This window comes from Podarcis gaigeae, assembly GCF_964106915.1.
Source record: "Podarcis gaigeae genome assembly, chromosome: 1".
Taxonomy (NCBI): Eukaryota; Metazoa; Chordata; class Lepidosauria; order Squamata; family Lacertidae; genus Podarcis; species Podarcis gaigeae.
Genome location: NC_139678.1, coordinates 99130565 through 99151198, shown reverse-complemented (window position 1 = coordinate 99151198; position 20634 = coordinate 99130565). Strand labels below are relative to the sequence as shown.

The 20634-nt window shown below is 41.6% G+C and overlaps 1 protein-coding gene across 1 annotated transcript in view; it reads left to right on the top strand.

The window, feature by feature from the left end:
* Nucleotides 1-20634, top strand: part of LRP1B (LDL receptor related protein 1B) — a 755078-nt gene that overhangs the window by 343387 nt on the left and 391057 nt on the right. The gene's annotated exons all lie outside the window — the stretch shown is intronic.

The following is a 20634-nucleotide window of genomic DNA, read 5'->3' as shown; positions in this document are numbered from 1 at the left end:
TCCGATTCTGAAAGTTCCCTCCTCTCAGTTCTATCGCTACCACTTATAAACTGTCCTCATCGTCACACGCCATGACATATAGCCGCAGTTAAATAAAATGAGTGTACCCAACTTTGCCTTTCCAACATCATCTTCTCTGACTCCCCTCTGTGCATTTGTCATCCATGCTACTTTTGGTATCTGGCCTTCATTCATCAACCCACTTCCATCTTCTCTAAACCCACTTCAGGGCATAGGAGTCAGCTCCTAAACACCAAGGTCCCTTTGCCCCTTCATAAAATATTTGAAGCCTGCCCCCCACAAGTTGAAGGGCATTCAAATGGTGTGCATGCATCACCTCTTGTGATCAATTATGCAGAGTGGGGCTTACCTAACCCCCAAATATTTATTTAAGTTGGTACCCCTGCTTCAGAGCCAGACTAGATTCAATTTAGCAGTAGTTCCATATCCACCTTGGTATTCCTCGTGATTCTTCACTATTCATTTGTCTGGTTTCTACGTTTTGGCTTAACCTGAGATGTATATTTGATGTGTATACATGTTCATCTGGCTTACCTTGAGCAAATATTTGGTAGTAGTCATAACTGCAAAGCCATAGGAGACTTACTATTGCCTCCACATTTAGGGATTTGATTGATGTGCGATATCAGATAATCTTTGTGTTGGCATTCACATGTTCACACATAAAGTATGTAAGGTTTTTAATGTTATTCTCTGCCCTGCACTGTTTTGGTGGTCAAAGTGGGAAATGGTTCAGTAGACCAAATCATTTTGTATTTCTGAGAATTTGAATCTTTAATTAATTATAAAGAATGGCATTAAGAAAACGTCAGCATTTTATGATATAAAGTGCTATTCAAACAGTTGTCAAAAGAAAAGAATTCATTTAATTTGGCAGTTTTTAAAGTGCAATTTGTCTTAGCCCTCAACACGAATTATGCTCCTGGGATCCCTTCCCCCGTATATGTTTGTTAAAACTGCTAAATGAGTGAATAAGCCTAATTAGTAACATTGCAAGGTTATAAATCAGCTCATTAAAATGGTAGCTCTTCTTATTTATGTACAAATACTGAAGCATCACAAGCATTAGATCTATTTATTTTATTCTAATATTTATAGATTGTGTTCTCTGCCAAAAGAGTGGCACTCAAAATCTGTACAACTTGAATAAAAATACAGGGTTGTCACTCTATTGATTGCTTCCATTGTTAGGTACTTGGCAAATCCAATACAACTATTCTGATTTAAAGAAATCACTTTTTTAAAAAGTGTGCAATTCGTTATGCAACGTGTATATTTCAGAACAAAATTCTGAAATTGCTTTATGAATGCTGATTTCAAGGGAAATAAGTGTTTGTAAAATTTAAATAAAACATTTAAAAGCCTAATTTATAAATTCAGAAAGTATAACTGCAATCAGGGTGAATCACTATGTAGTGGCCCATGGAATGATGTTCTTGATTTGATTGCTTTCTTTTCTTTATTGTGGTCTTTATGGGTTTTCGTCTTCTTTTGTATCTGCAAAAGAAAATATGAATTATTAAAATATGGAGGCATTTCAAAACTGAATATTCAGTGTAAAACAACAAAAGTTTGTGCGTCTGCAAAAGTTGTGCTGCTGTCCATTCTGAAAACCTTCTGGCTATAATTTATTATACCAGCCACAGTGCTGCCATTCCTCTACCTCAGGACTCAGCTACACAGCTGCAAACAAAACGTTTTAAGTGTGTTCTAAAGTGCAATATACAAATGTGACACTAAATGGTGATAGTGAGCTATGCCAAATTCAATATATTTTTCAAAAGCATTTTCACAGCATTTTTTATATGTGTGTAGATTCCACCTTGGTGTCAGTAAAAGCTGTTTGCATAGCGTAGCGGCATGGAATAAGGGCAGCACTCCACTTGTATTGCAACTGCATTGATGTCTGTGTCTGGTGCTCTGCTGACCCTACCGGTAACAAAAGAAGCTTAACACTGTAACCTGTTCTCAGCTGGCACAACATGTACAGTGTGTGCATGAGAATATAGGATTAGGTCGCCTGGCTTTGATGTTCTTTTTTCAAATTTAAAGCTTTCATTGCAAAATATTTGAATTACTTGGTAACTTGGGACCATTTGTAGATCCTAGAGAAGCATGGGTTAGTTGTCAATTTGGATTCATGTCTGTTGTTTTTTTTAAATGATATTTATTAAGAGTTTCAAGATTACAAAAAAGGAAGGGGAAAAAAAGAAGAAAAAAGAATACATAAAAACCCATACAACAACACAACAACAAAGAAAAAAAGAAAAATACAAATCCCATATTACATATCTTTATCTTTCATTTGCTTGTTTCCTTGACCTCCTCACACCTCCCTTTTTGTATTCTAGCTTAATTAGTTATTTCAGCAAATTCTTTCCATCTTTTTCAATTTTTATTAAATAATTAATCTTAACAGTCTAACCTATTAATTAACTCAGCAAATCCTTTCCATCTTTCACCATATTCTGTTATTCAGTTTGCCTTACTTTATTTAACCTTATCTTACCGTAAAATACCTTAAAACTTAATGCTTATTTATACATAACTCCTTATATCATTTCTACTAAAGCCAGACAGTTTCATTCCAACATTTTCCCTAATATTCATTAATTTTACAATAGTTGTCAATTTGGATTCATGTCTGAACAGCCCTCTATGGATGACAACTTATGCTACTAGGATGCCAATTGTGGTTTCTTCTGGGGCAACCCTGCAAAGTATGTTAGTGTTATTTCCACTTTGCAGATGGAAATTAAGACTGAAATGTTGTAATGTAGTCTAGTACTGGTACTAAAGAAGTGCCATGCGAACCAAATTCAGATTCACATGACTGCTTAATTGAAAACAGTGCTGATCAGTAATTCACAACTGATATGCATAGCAGAGAATTTAATAAGGGGTACAGGAAGCTAAGAGCTCATTCAAGCGACAGATAATGGCTTTTGTTTGTCGCTTTAAAAGCTTAGAGTCATGGAGATAAATGCTACTGTAGGACCTAGGGAGTAGATGGATTAAAAGTCAAACACATGAAAAGGAGTATACATTAAAGGGATAGCTGTTGCCTTATTCTTACATCTTTTTGTTTTATGACATGAAATAATATATACATCAAACATGTATCTTCATGCTCAGTTTGACACTAAATATCCTGTACAAGTATAAGCCCTAATTTGTTTTCAGATACCCATCTACAGTGGTAGATTTGCTAGAAAAGATCTGTGATAAGGACAAGCTTTGCTGGTGATGACTAAGAAACACAAAAACGATTTAAATCAAAGATAGAATGTTGGTGGAATATTTTTTGCTTCCAAACTCAAGGCAACACCTTCCAAGTACTGAAGGAGTCCCTGCTTGTTAACTGTCTTGTGCAGTGAAGAAGTGTGCATGCACACGAAAGCTCATACCAAGAACTGACTTAGTTGGTCTTTAAGGTGCTACTGGAAGGAATTTTTTTTTGTCCTGACCTATATTGTTACACACCAATATCAATCTCTGCCAAGCAGTAGCAAGATGTAAGGGGCAAGGCTGTCTTAAGCATATCGGGCGGCGTGGTGCAAAGATCCCTCCAGCACCCCCCTGGCAACTCCAAAACAAGGAAGGGGGCAGTGGAAAATATCCTCTGCCTCCCCCACCGCCCCGATCACCGGCGTGGTGGCGATCAAGCAGGAAAACGTGCTGGCAGACATGCTCTCTGGTGTCAGGGCGCCCAAGAAGGCAGCCCAGGAAGGCTGTGCGCTGCCTTTCACCAGGAAACAGGAGGAGGACAACGACCAGGAGCAGGGCCAATGCAGAGGCTTGGGAAGAAAGCTGCCAGCAAAGTATCGCAGCTCCCCCACTCACTAGGGCGCCCCTGAGAGGCCAGCGCCCTGGCGCAACGAACCACTAAGACCAATGGGAAAGACGGCTCTGGTAAGGGGGGTTCCGGGCGCTTACCCAGGGTTATGTTTCTTTTGGGAAATCAAGCCACAGCAGGGACTAGCATCTTTCAGAAGTATGGTTCATTTTACACATATTTACACCTAAGGCCTAAAATGGAGTGGGTGCAGAACATTATACCCAAGAGCGTCCCTCATTGCTCCTCTCATAGCCTCAGCCACCCTGGGTCCTCAGAGCATTGAGTTCTCCCTGCTTCCTCCATCTTGCTCCCAGAATGCCTTGCCAAAAAACCTCAGTGTAAAAGAACACCCTCTTTTCCTGCAGTGACATCACACCCCCTTGTTACCCTGGCAACCTCCCCCTTTGTTGTATGATGCTGAATGTCAGGGTAATGACTCTGCTATCACTTGCCTTTGTTATTGGATGGCACTTCTCGTAAGTCCAGCTCCTGGGGAAGCTGGCTTGACTTCAAACCCCACATTTACCAATTTCAGAAATTATGGGGAGAAGCTGGCACCCAGGACTTTTAGGGGATCATTGCCTCATACAAACCCATACAATATGGTGTGGGAAGAAGACAACCAATTTTTCCCAGCACAGACCTATTAAAATTAGTGGTCTTAACTCATTCATTTCAATGAATGAAATGAACATTTGCCTGATGAAGGTTCACCTAGTGCCTTTATTGTTGTTGTTTCTGCTGCTGCTGCTGCTGCTGCTACTACTACTTATATACCACCTTAGACCCACAGGTCTCAGGGCGGTTCACAGGATAAAACACATTTAGGTGCCAGGAAAAACGTTCCTCTTAAACCAGGCCTCTGGCTGATTGACATCCAATGCCCTTTTAAAATGTGTTGGGGGGTGTTATTGGGTTGTTTTTGTTTTTATTTGGATTATGTATTTTGTGTTTTTATATTATAATTTTATCTCGTGAACCACCCTAAGATTTGCGGGTGTAGGGAGGTATACAGACTTCATAAATACAGTGGTACCTTGGGTTACAAACGAAATTCATTCCAGAGGTCTGTTCTTAACCTGAAACCGTTCTTAACCTGAGGTACGCTTTTGCTAATGGGGCTTCCCGCTGCTGCCACCACTCGATTTCTGTTCTCCTCCTGGGGCAAAGTTTGTAACCCGGAGCAACTACTTCTGGGTTAGCGGAGTTCGTAACCCGAAGCGTTTGTAACCCAATATACCACTGTAAAATAATACAGTGGATTACTTATTTTTAGGTTTCTTACACAAAGGACTGAATGTAACTCCTCATTTCCATTAAATATAGGAAAGATGTCAAACTACTCAGTCTCTGGGAGGAAAGGAAGGTGGGTGGGTGGTAAGAATAAAATAAATACATAAAGAAAATAAACTGAATCCAATGTATTTCTGCAATTTGCTTGCTGAAACCTTGTTATAAAAGTTTAGATAAGCATTCTTGTAACTTATGTACGTTTTAAAAATGCAGGTCTTTTGTCTTGTGGGAGATGGAGGGGATTTGATTAATTTTCTCGAGAATTTTGTTTCAAGTATTGAAATGTTTGAATGGCTTTTTACAGTGGGGAGAATACTACTGTTTTGTTAATTCATTGCATTAACATTTTAAATGGGACATACACAAGGCAGAGTGCTTTTCAGTGCAGGGTTACATTATGCTTGTATCTGCAGCATAAAAAGGTAATGCATATGAACACTGAATGAAACAGGTGATGGCACTGCTATTTCTTTACTGTCAGCTTATAGGTAAAGGTAAAGGTAAAGGTACCCCTGCCCGTACGGGCCAGTCTTGACAGACTCTGGGGTTGTGCGCCCATCTCACTCAAGAGGCCAGGGGCCAGCGCTGTCCGGATACACTTCCGGGTCACGTGGCCAGCGTGACAAAGCTGCATCTGGCAAGCCAGAGCCGCACACGGAAACGCCGTTTACCTTCCCGCTGGTAAGCGGTCCCTATTTATCTACTTGCACCCGGAGTTGCTTTCGAACTGCTAGGTTGGCAGGCGCTGGGACCGAGCAGTGGGAGCGCACCCCGCCGCAGGGATTCGAACCGCCGACCTTTCAATCGGCAAGTCCTAGGCGCTGAGGCTTTAACCCACAGCGCCACCTGCGTCCCTTGTCAGCTTATAGATACATGCAATTGTCTTTTGTTCTTGGTGAGCAAACTGCATAAATTCTTTTCTTCATGGTAGCAGAGAATAAAAATGGTTTTATCATGTTTGATTGTTTTACTTTATGAGCTTCAGTGTCTTTCAAAGCTGATTCTTGATGCTTGGTTATCTGAAATAATATGTACTGTATATGGGAACAAGTCTGAGAAGCACGATAAACAACGCATATTGTTTATAAGATACCAATGACTTCCTCATTTTTGCATTGTATTTTGAAAAATATATTAGTTCTTCATCTTACACAGCAGATGAGGAGATGATGAGCCAAGCCAAATAATTCTTCTTTTATTTTTAAAGATAGCAACTCTTTTTTCCTAGCTCCTTCAGTGTAACAGTTTGAAAACTATTTTGGACACAATGGACTGGGAATGACCACTGTTTTGTGGCCACAATGCAAAGAAAAATGCATGCTTTGTATTGGCTTTCTTGAAGCTCTTCCTATCTTGAGCTGTTGTATATACTCTTAAGAGTGTACGGACTGGAGCCAGGTACAGATGGGAGGCATAAGTGATGGGATGAACTAGGATCACATTTTATTTATAATGTCAGCAGGGGAAATGAGAAGAGCAGGAAGCTAATGTGACTTTAACTGTGGCTGACCCAAACCCTGCCCATTCCAAGGGGCATGATGACAAGGCAAAGCCCCAAAGCCTGGCTCCACCTTATTTTGAGTAGGGAGGCCCCACAACGGATCTGGACAGATGTGGCAAGTGAGCCTTGATAATGTTCCATATCCAGGCTGGTGACCCCACAACTCAGAGCAGCTGGCCTCTAGAAATGCCCTTCACCTTAAAATGTGACCAAGAGTGCTCATTTCACCTAACTTTAAGCATTACCACACTTTCATGCCACAGGAGTGGGGCCACCCTCCATTTAGAGTTCCCTCAGGGGACATGGCCAAAACATATAAAGCCTGCAAACACACCCTTAGATGCAGGTACTGGAGTGGATCTGCAAGCCAAACAGCCATTCACAGTCCAGCTGCAACAGTGCTCCCAGACAACGCATTGTGCAGCTGGCAGGAGCCGACTTGACATAGAAATTGAGGTTCAGCTTCATAGAAGAAGACATCTCAAGTTAGATCAGAGGACAGCAAAAGTCAGGGAGGGAAGGAACAACGTACCTAAAATGGTAAGGTAGAAAAGTGGTAGGGACCACCTGGAAATATTAAGGAAGTGTGTGTACACAGAATATACAATGTTATTTTAGAGCTGTTTACAAAAAATGCATATATTCACAAAGAGATAGTAAAGAGGAGTCCAATTTCCATCATGCATGTATTCATGGTTTCAATGTCTGCTTGCCAAAGGCAAATAACAAATTCAATTCTTGCTCTGCTGATGGGGTAGCAGAAAATGTTTCAGGAAAGCTATTTCCAGTGAATTAATGTTTTCTTATAATCAGGTGCAAAAACCATTTCTAGGAGTTCATACGTTTAAATAGTCGTAAGTGTCGTCTTCTATATTACTGTTCCTCCAAACTGTGGGAGAATCTTCTCTCAGGAGGGCAGTTCAGATGTGTTAGATATTTTAGTTTCAGCATATAGATAATGTTATTTTCCCCACAACACCACTTCAAATATGAATGTTGGGAGTCATATACAAAAGGTATTCACAGTGGGATTTTTGACTTCATATTGAAGAACCTTGGGCTACACCATATCACACAAACTACTTTACAAAGTCGACTCAGTTTCAAACATTATTTGCCATGCAGCGCAGGGGACTGCAGTTTGAGAAATAGAAGCCCCAAAATTTCTTTTTCTGAAGCAGTACTTTGGCTCCCAGCCAAGACCTTTAGTTGCCTTTGTTTTCTCATTCCTCTGGCAAACAATCCAAAATGTGAGAAGCAAACCCATAGAATACTACTTGATATTAGCTGTTGTGGCTCAGCATTGACTGCTGCCTTCTAAGACCCACTTCAAAGGTTTGGAGGAAATTGCTATAAGCTCAGGGTGAAATAAAGATACATGTGGACTTTGAAGGAAGTAAAAAAACAAAAAACAAAAAAGAAGACGCTAATGACTTTAAAGGACCTGTCAAGGAGCCCGTTAGGAAGAAGCTATTCTTGTCCTGAGGGAGATTGTCAGAAGTTTGGTCAGTGTTCTTTAAAGTGTTAATGGGGAGAAAAGAGAGAGCCTCAAGAGGCTCAAAGGCTTTAAACAAAGTTCAGAAGGTATCCAAGATGATTGTAACTGCCAGTGTCCAAACCTTTTAAAAATTTAATTCATTACAAGTAGTGCAAAACTCTCAGAAACCTAGCTCACAAAAGTTGCCTCTCATCTCTGAGTGAAGCTGAATTCACTGCAAACCAAGAAGTAAGAGAATAAACACAGACTGGAGATCCCAGAGGAATGTAAACCTGGCAAAAAAGAACAATATTGCTAGAAGGAATCACAGAATTCTCGATTAACAACAACACAGACTCTGCCCCAATTGTCTTATTATAAATACATGTGTATTCTCTCGTACTTTATACTGCGAAGGTTCTGCTACAAAATAAACTTTCAAAAGAGAAATGTACTGGAGGGCCGGAGGCCTGGTCTTCTCTACTTTGGCTTTTAGCAGTAAGAGGAAGGAAATAACAACAGATGGCTTCAGAAATGATTTATGCGCCCTGTGTTTACATCATCTGAATTTTAGAAGACCAATAGTTATGTTAACTTCAGATGTGTAATAAAAATTGTTATAATTCAGTGTTGCATGGACCCGCACAGAAAAGTGTTGTGAGTCTTAGCCAAACCCTCTTGAGCTTCCTTGAAATTCCTAAGATAGATGTGATGCTGGAGGTGCATTTCCAAGTGTTCTGCCTCCCCACCCCCACCCCCAAGTTACATTTAGGGCCACTTACAACCATTTACAAAGAGTCACAAATTTAACCCTTCACTTCTGCATTGCAATCCTAATCCACATTTCCTCCCCTCTCTAGAGCTGATATTACCTGTAGAGAGAGAACATGGGTGACTGTATGTTTTCCCTCCACAACTCATTTCATTTCTTGTTGCTGAGGTGCTCCGACTAGCTGACCCTTAACTTCTTGACTTAGTTTAGCTTTTCTCATCAGGTGGCTGTGCAAAGTGGAAGTAATTGACCAGCACAAGTAACTGGCTGACAAGCACAACGTGGCAATGAACTACCAGGCCCAATTCAAGGTGGTAGCCTACAAAGTCCTAAATGGTGCTAGCCTACTAAGCCTTAAATGAATGCATTCCGCAGCATCAACCATTTGGACCCTGAGATTGGCGGTGAGGCCTTGTTAGTGGTGCTGCCACTGGGGGTTGTCTAGTTAGTGCTGCCCAGTGACAGAGTCTTTTTCATCAGTGGTTCCCACTTGTAGAATGCAGATCTTCCAAGTGTCCCTATTTTCTAGGGACAGTCCCGGATTTACAGAAGCCATCACGTTTTTTGATTTGATCCCACAATGTCTGCTTTACCTTAGGATGCCCCTATTTTCATCAGAGAAATGTTGGAGATTATGGAGGATGACCCCCCTCCCCCGAGCCAAGGAGATAGGTAACTATATAACCTGTAGAAAACATCTGAAGGCAGCCCTGTATAGGGAAGTTTTTCATGTTTAATTTTTTAAAATATGTTTTCATATCTGTTGGAAGCCGGCCAAAGTAGGTAGGGCAATGCAGTCAGATGGGTAGAGTTTTTTTATTTATTATTATTATTGAATAAGATGTCCCTAATTTCATCAGAGAACTACTGGAAGGTATGAGAATGTGCTTCCTGGTGAGGTTCACACTGTTGACTTTTGGGGAGAATTTAAAAGAATTGCTGTTAACCCCAGAATTTATCCCTTTTTGTATGGCAAGTATGCATAAATATGCCCTGTACTTTAAGATATGAAAAGTTTTAAAACAGAAATTAGTGCAACTATATGAATCTGAAATAATTAACCACATTGTGTAGCGCTGTGTAGAAGTCCACTGTGTTCTGTGTGTATACACATAATGTAAAAACAAGACAGTGCCTAGTAATATATTTTAATCATTAAATATTTGGTGGTTATAAAAGACTGTAGAATGGCTTCTTCAATAATTCAAATGGCTTTAGCTCCAAATTGTTAATCACAACTACAGTCAATTTTACGCAGCTGAAGCAAATAACCCTCTCAATTGGAAATGATATTACACACTTTCAACCAAAATTAAAGCATTGCATTTCAAGCCTTGGCATCTGTCTTGGCTACGTCACTATAACATATAAATTTTTATTATTATTATTCATGTGCTGACTCAAAATCCTTCTAAACATCATATAGTCTGACACACACCCTTCCCCACAGAACAGGATCAAATGATTTGACTTCACATTTTGGGATGCTTTGTTCAGCCAGATAATTTTACCATTATGAACCTCAACATTTCAGATGAAGCTACACATCAATATTTAAGTCAATTTATGCCTCTCTGAATAGGTATTTATTTAAATAATAGTGAATTCTTCTCACCATGCCAGTATTCCTTAGAGGGAGAGGAAGCTTTGTTTTTTAATTTCAGGAAATGTCATATATCATTAAACTATTAAGACAACATTATTCAGTGGGGAAAATGAATATGTGACTTCATACCTACATGTAGGACAACTTCGATGGAACTAAATTTTTCCATTCCTTTGATGTGACCCCTTGGTCATCGAAGCCTTACTACTGAGATATTGAATCCATGGCAGAGTTTGTCCATATGTTATTATAAGCAAGCATAATGCAGTGTGTCAATATTGGAGTGAATGGGATTTAGCCTATCTTTCAGTCAATGAGAAAGGAAGTCATGGATCTGGAGATTTAACAAAAAGTCATATTGTGAACCAAAAGGTCTATTTTGACCTGCTAAGTGCTTAATAACTTCTGGGGTTTTCAAAGCCCTGGGAAATCAGATTTCTTGACTCTCTTGTGGTCTGAAGTCCTGTGCTGATTTTAGTAGATCACATAATAAGTTGTGTAGCTCTGCTAAAGAATATGTTTTTTTGTTCTTAGATCTAATTTCACAAGAACCAAAAGCAAATATATTCAGCAACATCAATTCAACAACTTGAAAACCAGCCAAAATATCATCTGTGAAATAGCTATAATGTGACATTTCAAATACATTCACACACACAAAAGAGCAAGTTAAAAGGTCGTGTTCAGTTATAGGAATTAAGTTTGATTTGGTTATGTGTGGGTTTGATTTGAACTTTCCGAGCCCATTCCAAATTGGGTCTGGATTCCTCTAGACTTTTAATGACCCAAAATACTTCTCCTGCTACATTTCGCTGCTGCTACCTATTCCCTTTCCTTGTCTCAAATTTACATGGATTGGAGGGGGGTGGTATTCACAGCTGCTTTGTTTATACTACCAGAACTATGTACGGATTTCTTAGTAGTCATGGATATGAATGCAGACTTTGTGTGTATGTTGTGAGCCACTCTGAGATCTACGAATGGAGGGCGGCATTCAAATTTAATAAACAACATTCAAAGCTAGCAACTCTTTTCTACCACTGCACTGCCAGCTTTGGGGTGGCTGTGGGACAGAGGCTTATGTCTGTTGGCCCTGGCATGCTCCTGGTAGCATCATTGGATGTGTGCTAGGGCCTAAACTTCAAATAGGCATAAATTAAATTATTGAGGGTGGAAGTCACGATTGTGATCAGTAGCCACTGATAGCCTTATCTTCCAAGAATTTGTCTAATTTTCCTTTTAAGTTGGTGGCCACCACTGCCTCTTATAGGAATGAGTTCCATAGTTTAACTATGCACTGTGCAAAGAAATACTTTCTTTTATCCATCATCCAACATTCGGCTTCATTGGATGTCCATGAATTCTAGGCTGGATCTACACCGATCTGGAAAACACTGTAAAAAAAGTAGTATAGCTCTCAATACAACTTTACATTGATGACTAGTCACTTTTCTACAACGCCCTCTGGTGTCACATTTTTATAACACATTCTTAACGCTTTAACTGACCAGTGTAGATTCGTCCCTAGGGTAATGAGAGGAGAAATCTTTTTCTCTATCCACTTTATATATGTCATGCATAATTTTATTAATTTCTATCATGTCACCTGCTAATCATATCTTCTTTGAACTAAAAAGTCCCAAATGCTGAAACCTTTCCCATATAGGGGAGTTGACTCATGCCCTTGATCATTTTTGTTATCTTTCTCTGAATCTTTTTCAACTCTATACTATCCTCTTTGAGGTGTGACCAGAACCGTACACATTTTTTCCAAATGCAGTCACACTACAGATTTGTATAATGACATTAGGATAGTGGCAGTTTTGTTTTCAATTCCTTTGATGTTAAAATAGACACATTGATGTGGTCCAAAATTTAATTGTGAATATTTTTTCTTGCTGTAGATTTTAGGAGCATGTATACAGCTTGGGTTCATAAAACACAATGCAATTTGTGCCTGTGTGTGTGTTGGACAGCTGCCCAGGAAACTTGCTTGAAGAGCAGCGTAGAAATTTGTATAAATAAAAAGATAAATGCCTCGCTGTGTGTTCCACTATTCTCAGAAGGGAATTGGGCCTTTTCTCTTGCAGCACCCAAAATAGGTAATAATAATAATAATAATAATTTATTATTTGTACCCCGCCCATCTGGCTGGGTTTCCCCAGCCACTCTGGGCGGCTTCCAACAGAGATAAAAAATACACTAAAATGTCACATATTAAAAACTTCCCTGAACAGGGCTGCCTTCAGATGTCTTCTGAATGTCAGGTAGTTGTCCATCGCCTTGACATCCGATGGGAGGGCATTCCACAGGGCGGGCGCCACCACCGAGAAGGCCCTCTGCCTGGTTCCCTGCAACTTGGCCTCTCGCAGTGAGGGAACCGCCAGAAGGCCCTCGGAGCTGGACCTCAGTGTCCGGGCAGAACGATGGGGGAGGAGACGCTCCTTCAGATATACTGGACCGAGGCCATTTAGGGTTTTAAAGGTCAGCACCAACACTTTGAATTGTGCTCGGAAACGTACTGGGAGCCAATGTAGGTCTTTCAAGACCGGTGTTATATGGTCTCGGCGGCCGCTCCCAGTCACCAGTCTAGCTGCCGCATTCTGGATTAGTTGTAGTTTCCGGGTCACCTTCAAAGGTAGCCCCACGTAGAGCGCATTGCAGTAGTCCAAGCGGGAGATAACCAGAGCATGTACCACTCTGGCGAGACAGTCCGCAGGCAGATAGGGTCTCAGCCTACGTACCAGATGGAGCTGGTAAACAGCTGCCCTGGATACAGATTTGACCTGTGCCTCCATGGACAGCTGTGAGTCCAAAATGACTCCCAGGCTGCGCACCTGGTCCTTCAGGGGCACAGTTACCCCATTCAGGACCAGGGAATCCTCCACACCTGCCCGCCTCCTGTCCCCCAAAAACAGTACTTCTGTCTTGTCAGGATTCAACCTCAATCTGTTAGCCGCCATCCATCTCCCAACCGCTTCCAGACACTCACACAGGACCTTTACCGCCTTCACTGGTTCTGATTTAAAAGAGAGGTAGAGCTGGGTATCATCTGCATACTGATGAACACCCAGCCCAAACCTCCTGATGATCCCTGCCAGCGGCTGCATGTAGATGTTGAAAAGCATGGGGGAGAGGACAGAACCCTGAGGCACCCCACAAGTGAGCGGCCAGGGGTCTGAACACTCATCCCCCACCACCACTTTCTGAACACGGCCCAGGAGGAAGGAGCGGAACCACTGTATGACAGTGCCCCCAGCTCCCAGCCCCTCAAGACGGTCCAGAAGGATTTCATGGTCGATGGTATCAAACGCCGCTGAGAGATCCAGCAGAACTAGGAAACAGCTCTCACCTTTGTCCCTAGCCCGCCGGAGATCATCAACCAGTGCGACCAAGGCAGTTTCAGTCCCATGATGAGGCCTGAATCCCGACTGGAAGGGATCCAAATGGTCCGCTTCTTCCAGGCGTGCCTGGAGTTGTTCAGCAACCACTCGCTCAATCACCTTGCCCAAGAATGGAAGGTTTGAGACTGGGCGATAATTGGCCATCGTGGCCGCATCTAAAGATGGTTTTTTAAGAAGCGGTTTAATAACCGCCTCTTTCAGCGGGTCTGGGAAGGCTCCCTCACGGAGGGAAGCATTCACCACCCCACGAAGCCCATCGCCCAGTCCTTCCCGGCTAGCTTTTATAAGCCAGGATGGGCAAGGATCCAGGAGACAGGTGGTTGGCTTCACTCGTCCAAGCAGCCTGTCCACATCCTCGGAGGTAACAGATTGAAATTGATCCCACACAACTTGACCAGACAGGACTCTAGCACTCTCCCGCCCCGGCCCTGCTCCCACGGTGGAGTCTACTTCTTCCCGAATCTGAGCGATTTTATCTGCAAAAAAATTTGCAAAATCATTGCAGGAGAATATGTGGCCCGTACTGGGCCCCGATGTTACAGGTGGTTCCGCTAAATTGCGAACCACCTGAAAGAGTCTCCTGCTGCTGTTTTCTGCAGATGCAATAGAGGCGGTGAAGAAAGTCTTCTTCGCCGTCGCTATCACCACTTGGTAGGCTCGACGTTGAGCTCTAACCCGTGTCCGGTCAGATTCAGAATGAGTTATCCGCCACCGGCGCTCTAGCCGTCTCAACGATTGTTTCATTGCCCTCAGATCCGTGGAAAACCACGGAGCTCTCCGGGCTTCATGCAATCGGAGAGGGCGCTTCGGAGCCAAACAGTCAATAGCCCTGGTTAACTCCACATTCCAGCGGGCCACCAGGGAATCGGCTGAAAGGCCATCAACATGGGATAAAGCATCCCCAACCACTCTCTGGAAACCATTTGGATCCATTAAGTGGCAGGGGCGGACCATCCGAATCGGTCCCACCTCCCTGCAGAGGGGATGGGTCGCAGAGAAGTCCAGTTGCACCAGGAAGTGGTCTGACCATGGCACTTCTTTCGTTTCGCTTTTACTTAGTGTCAGATCACCAACATCCGTAGAGGTAAACACCAGGTCCAAGGCATGTCCGCGGCTATGGGTTGGGCCAGACTTATTCAGGGACAGCCCCATGGAGGCCATGCTTTCCACGAAGTCCCGAGCGGCCCCTTGTAAGGTCGTGTCGGCATGGATGTTAAAATCCCCTAGGACGACCAAGCTAGGTGTCTCCAGGAGAACATCCGCCACGACCTGAAGCAGCTCGGGCAGGGAATCCTTGGTGCAGCGGGGAGGTCGGTACACCAAAAGGAATCCTGTACTGCCCCTATTGCCCAACTTCCAGAACATGCACTCAGAAAACTGGGTCTTCCCAATAGGACGCCTGGTGCAAACTAATGACTTCCTAAAAATCACTGCAACCCCCCCTCCCCGCCCACATGACCTGGGTTGCTGTGCATAAGAGAAACCTGGTGGACAAGCAGCGGCAAGGACAGGCCCATCTGCTTCATCCAACCAAGTCTCTGTTACACATGCTCTCTGTTACACATGCTTCAATTCCTCTCTTTTAAGCTTCAGGCATGATGCTAAGTTACTTGTATTTTCCAAGCTTTTCAGGTGGCTTAATGTTTTATCTTTCTGCTTTTAATTTTGTTTCAACCTATGCTCATATGATATAGTGCTGTTATGTGCATCCAGTCTCCAAGGGGAATCTGCACATATCACGGGTTTGGTTTTCCAGGAATGAAGGTTCCAGAGACTTCACACATATACAGGCTGAACATAGGATGGAAGGGTATTAACACCCCAAAATATATTGTTCATCTATTAGGTTGTTTGTAGAGGTCCTGCTCCCCACAAAAAAATCATAGCTCTGGCTTTAGCATACAAAGCAAGCTCAGTCTTTGTGTCTTTACAGTTCCTAGCTACTGATGAGATCAAGCATGTCTGGTGCCTGAGCAATTGTTCTCTTACTTGCTAGCATGTCAGTGGCCTCCAGCCAGGTAATAGAAGCATCCCTAGGTAGTTGTTACTATGACAACAAAAGTGCTTGGCCAACTCTTTAGCCATGTAAAAAGACTTGGCTAGGGCATTACCTTTACAACAAGACTGCTTCAGCAGTTCCTCGTACTACAGAATCCCAATTTATTAATATAAAACTTCAGAGTTGGATGGATCCAACAGATTACGGTGGTACATTGGGTTACAGACGCTTCAGGTTACATACTCCGCTAACCCAGAAATAGTACCTCGGGTTAAGCATTTTGCTTTAGGCTGAGAACAGAAATCGTGCTCCGGCGGTGCAGCGGCAGCGGGAGGCCCCATTAGCTAAAGTGGTACCTCAGGTTAAGAACAGATTCAGGTTAAGAGCAGACCTCCTGAACGAATTAAGTTCTTAACCTGAGGTACCACTGTACATACAAACCATACCCTTCCCACTCCTATAAGACTAAGGTTTTGTTTTTTAATAATTTTGTTTTTTATTATTTTTGTTAGTTGTTTTAGTCAGTTTTAGTAACCTGTAAGTCACTTTGAATTTATGTACAAATGTATATATAAATGTATTTATTTTAAGTGAAAGTAAATACAGGAAACTACATAAAGCAAACAACTGCTTTGAGGAGCTAGATCTAATCTTGATTTAGTCTTCTCAAGACAGGATGTGCCCCCCTCTGTGCTTCACAAAAAACCAGGATGGCAAACTCATGGGTCTCCAAATTTTGTTGGATTACAACTCCCATCTTGCCTGACCATTTGCTGTAATGACTGGGGCTAGTAAGAGTTGGAGGCAAAAAAACATCTCCAGGGTCACAGGGAGCTAATCGGAGTACATCCATATAGCAATTTTTCATATTTAAAAGTGCAGATTCTGACAGACCAGTTTAATCAGAGGTATTGACTAACAAGCATGAAGACATTTCAGTGCTTAATGTTTTCAGTGTCCTCTATACTTTCACTCTGAAGATATGTATCATAACGAATGCTGAAATAACTTCCAGAATGAATTACGATGTCTAAAATATCAATCTTACCTGTTTTATACACACACACACACACACACACAGAGAGAGAGAGAGAGAGAGAGAGAGAGAGAGAGAGAGAGAGAAGAAAATGATTCACTATTATCTTTCATTGCCACACAAGGACAAAATCTAGTGTGAAAATGATCTGTAAAAGTGATAACCAAGATTATTAGTGAGACAACATGATAAAGAATCTGAGTAAAATTTGTAGTTTGTACACAAAGTTAGGAAGGGAGAAGAAGGTAGGAATTGTGCAAAGAAATTTTGGCTTGTGTAGCTAATAATAGTGGAGTTAGATTTAGCCTACAATCTTAAATCATTTATCTAGGAATAAATTCCATTGCATACAGTTGTATATGCAAGTAAACATGCATATGATTGCACTGTTATCCCCTGAAATTGGTTCCTGCAGATGAAGCTGATTTTCAGGGATCTCTTACTGTCAACCCCTGAAGCTATTCTCAAGTGGCTTTCATGCAGTTAATTTGAAAGGGTAAATTCACCAGATTATAAGAAGCATTCATTTGGGAAATCCTGCATAATATATATAGGAAATACAAGGGGAAAGTAACATTTTAAGCTTTCATCTGTAGGGTTAGCAATAGAAATCTTGCCTTCTGTGTCCATTGGTTTGCTGCTGGTTCATAAAATACAGCATGCAGTTGGATGCACCTTAATTTTCTTTCTGCATTTATTTGAGTTAATTTCTGTCCTGGCTTTCCATCTGCATCAAGGTTGGAAAAAACCTGACCCTTCATAAAGTATTCAACTCCATCAGCTCCAGTCATCGTGATGGTGGATCCCAACTAAAGCCACTGGTTTTGAATCTGTAAGCCTGTAGTCTGCCGTAGAAGGAACTGCTGAACTAGACAGGCCAGTGTAATTTAACAAAGAATTTAACATGGCTGTAGTTGGGTCTATTAATCTGAAGTGTATCTGAAGAAGTGTGCATGCACACGAAAGCTCATACCAAGAACTAACTTAGTTGATCTTTAAGGTGCTACTGGAAGGAATTTTTTTTGTTTTGACTATGGCAGACCAACACGGCTACCTATCTGTAACTAATATTTGGACAGTTAACTAGATTTGCTTTGGAATTTGGATTATCTCAATTATTATTTTAATGTGTCATGGTACACGAGAACTGAGTTAAAAAGACAAGGGACTCTTTTCTTTGTTGCTGTCTTTTACAGTGGGGTGACCATACTAGTGCCCAGTTCCCTATGTGTGGGTGCTGTGGTTTGGGCTATTTCATTATGCACACAGGAACACTCTAATTTGTTCTTAGTATATAAGAGTCCCAAACATTTTGGGCCCAGTGGCACATCTCAAAATCTAAGAAACTCTTGTGGGCACCAAAAAAAATGCACATTTCACAAAAGAAGCAGCTGATGATACTCAATTAAAAAAATCCTTCTAGTAGCACCTTAGAGGCCAAGTAAGTTTGTTATTGGAATCTGAAGAAGTGTGCATGCACACAAAAGCTCATACCAATAACAAACTTAGTTGGTTTCTAAGGTGCTACTGGAAGGAATTTTTTTATTTTTATTTTGTTTCGACTACGGCAGATCAACACGGCTACCTACCTGTAACTGATGATACTCAGTCTTACAGATGCATTCCCCACCAGTGAGCAAAACACTGATAGCACCCTTAAGGAAATAAAACAACAGAAAAGCAGTCACTCCCCCAAGGCATCATTGAAATAGGGGAAGTGTGTTAGGGTTCTGTGATGTCCATGGATGCTTTATTGTGGACTCCAAGGTTATATCATAGCGGATATTGGAATATCACTTGCTGGATAGTTATCAGAAACTTAATCTTAATGGTTTATCTAGCATTATTTAAATGTTGCATGCTCCTTTTCCGTTATTATTCCTTACATAACCATCATATTGAGGCAACTTTAAAGGTATCTTTTAATTATTAGCACACAACCCAGCATAATTCATTGCTGTTGACAGTACAGCTCTTTTTTTATTTATAAGTTGGTTTAAATATTTGATGCCTTCAGAGGTAGGCACCACATGACCTGCAACAAGTTTGATTGCCATTTCCCACTTTTTATGAATCTGCATCCCTCAGGACTGCAGTCCTTTGTACACTTACCTAGGAGTAAGTCTCAATGAACACAGAGGATCCTTTTCTGAGTAAAGATGCATAGGATTTGGCTGCATACCTGCTATTCTTATGAAGGCAACTTAAAATATAACATCAAGGTGACTATGAAATTGACATAAATTGCTGTTGCTGCAAATAAGTAACAGCACAACCCTAGGCATTTCTAATTGGAAATACTTATGTTGAATTTGATTTACTCTCCCAGGTAAATCTGCATAATGCTAGCTTAACTTTTTAGTTGGTGTCTCAACAAGATTACATATAAAGGAAGAGAAAATAAATGTAAGTTTTCTTTCTTTCAGACCTTCTAGATCTAGCATTCCTATAGTTCTCAGAAACCTATTTATTTACAACCAAACTTAAAACCTTAAATAGTGCTAGATGTGACCTAATTCCATCCATAGCCAGCATTTAAGCCCCCTTCAACCCAAGTATAACCAGGCAATAATTATACAGTCTGGTTCATATAGGAACAAACAAACAAACAAACAACAACAACAACATGGAAATATCTGAACTTATGACCTAGTAATCAAAGAATTTATCAGGAAAGTCAGATGGTGTTTGAACAGCAGCAATTAATCATTCTTAAAGTTTTACATATGGCAACTGCTGTACTAGAGACATTGATATACCGTAATTGTAATGAAATTGTCATGGCAGTCCACACACTTTACTGCTTCAGATCCACCCACCCCAGTGCAACCTATTCTGCATCACACTGCAACTCCACATTGAACCCCGTCTCACAAAATACCCCAGCCCCAACCTGCAGCACACTGAATGTCCCCCCAGGAGGTTTGCCAGAAGGGTGGTGGGCATTCTCTTAGTATTTTATATCACAATAACCCTGCAAGGTAGGCAATGTGGAGAGATAGTGATTGTGGCAATGTATCAGTATGAGATGCTTACCATAAATTTAACCATTTGTCAAACTACTTGAGGGGACCACACTCAACCACACCTGTATGCCACATGCAAACCTGCCCCTATCCCATGCTACGAGCTGCCAAATAACCAGTGGCAGTGTGAAAGATCTACACAAACCTCCCCACGCAGGCTCTGCTTCACATCACCACAAATACTCCATACCCCACCTCGTACCCAGCCCTGCACATCCCACCCTCAAATCCCACCCAATGAACTCCATATACACACCCCACGTTGAAACCCCAGACTATGCCCCCACTAAACCCCACCCCACAGTTCTCACACACACTGCTCCACACTGAAACACACATACACCCCTTGCCCCAAATTGAACCCCCACCTCACAAACCCCAGACTGAAAAATACTTAATCCCTTTCCACATACCCTGCCACACACTAAACAACCACCACCCCGCCTCCTCTGAGGTTCACTAAGTGAATAGTGTTTATTCTCTTCTACTGATGTAAGTCAATGCACAAGAGGATGCCTTTAGCAAAATAATAAAGCTCAGGTGCTTCATAAGACAATATAGGAACAGGATAACATGGGGAATCTTTGCTGGTCTCTGGCACATTTACCTATCTGTCTTTGGGCCTGAAACACCATGGAAAAAGGCAGGTGCACAGAGGGTA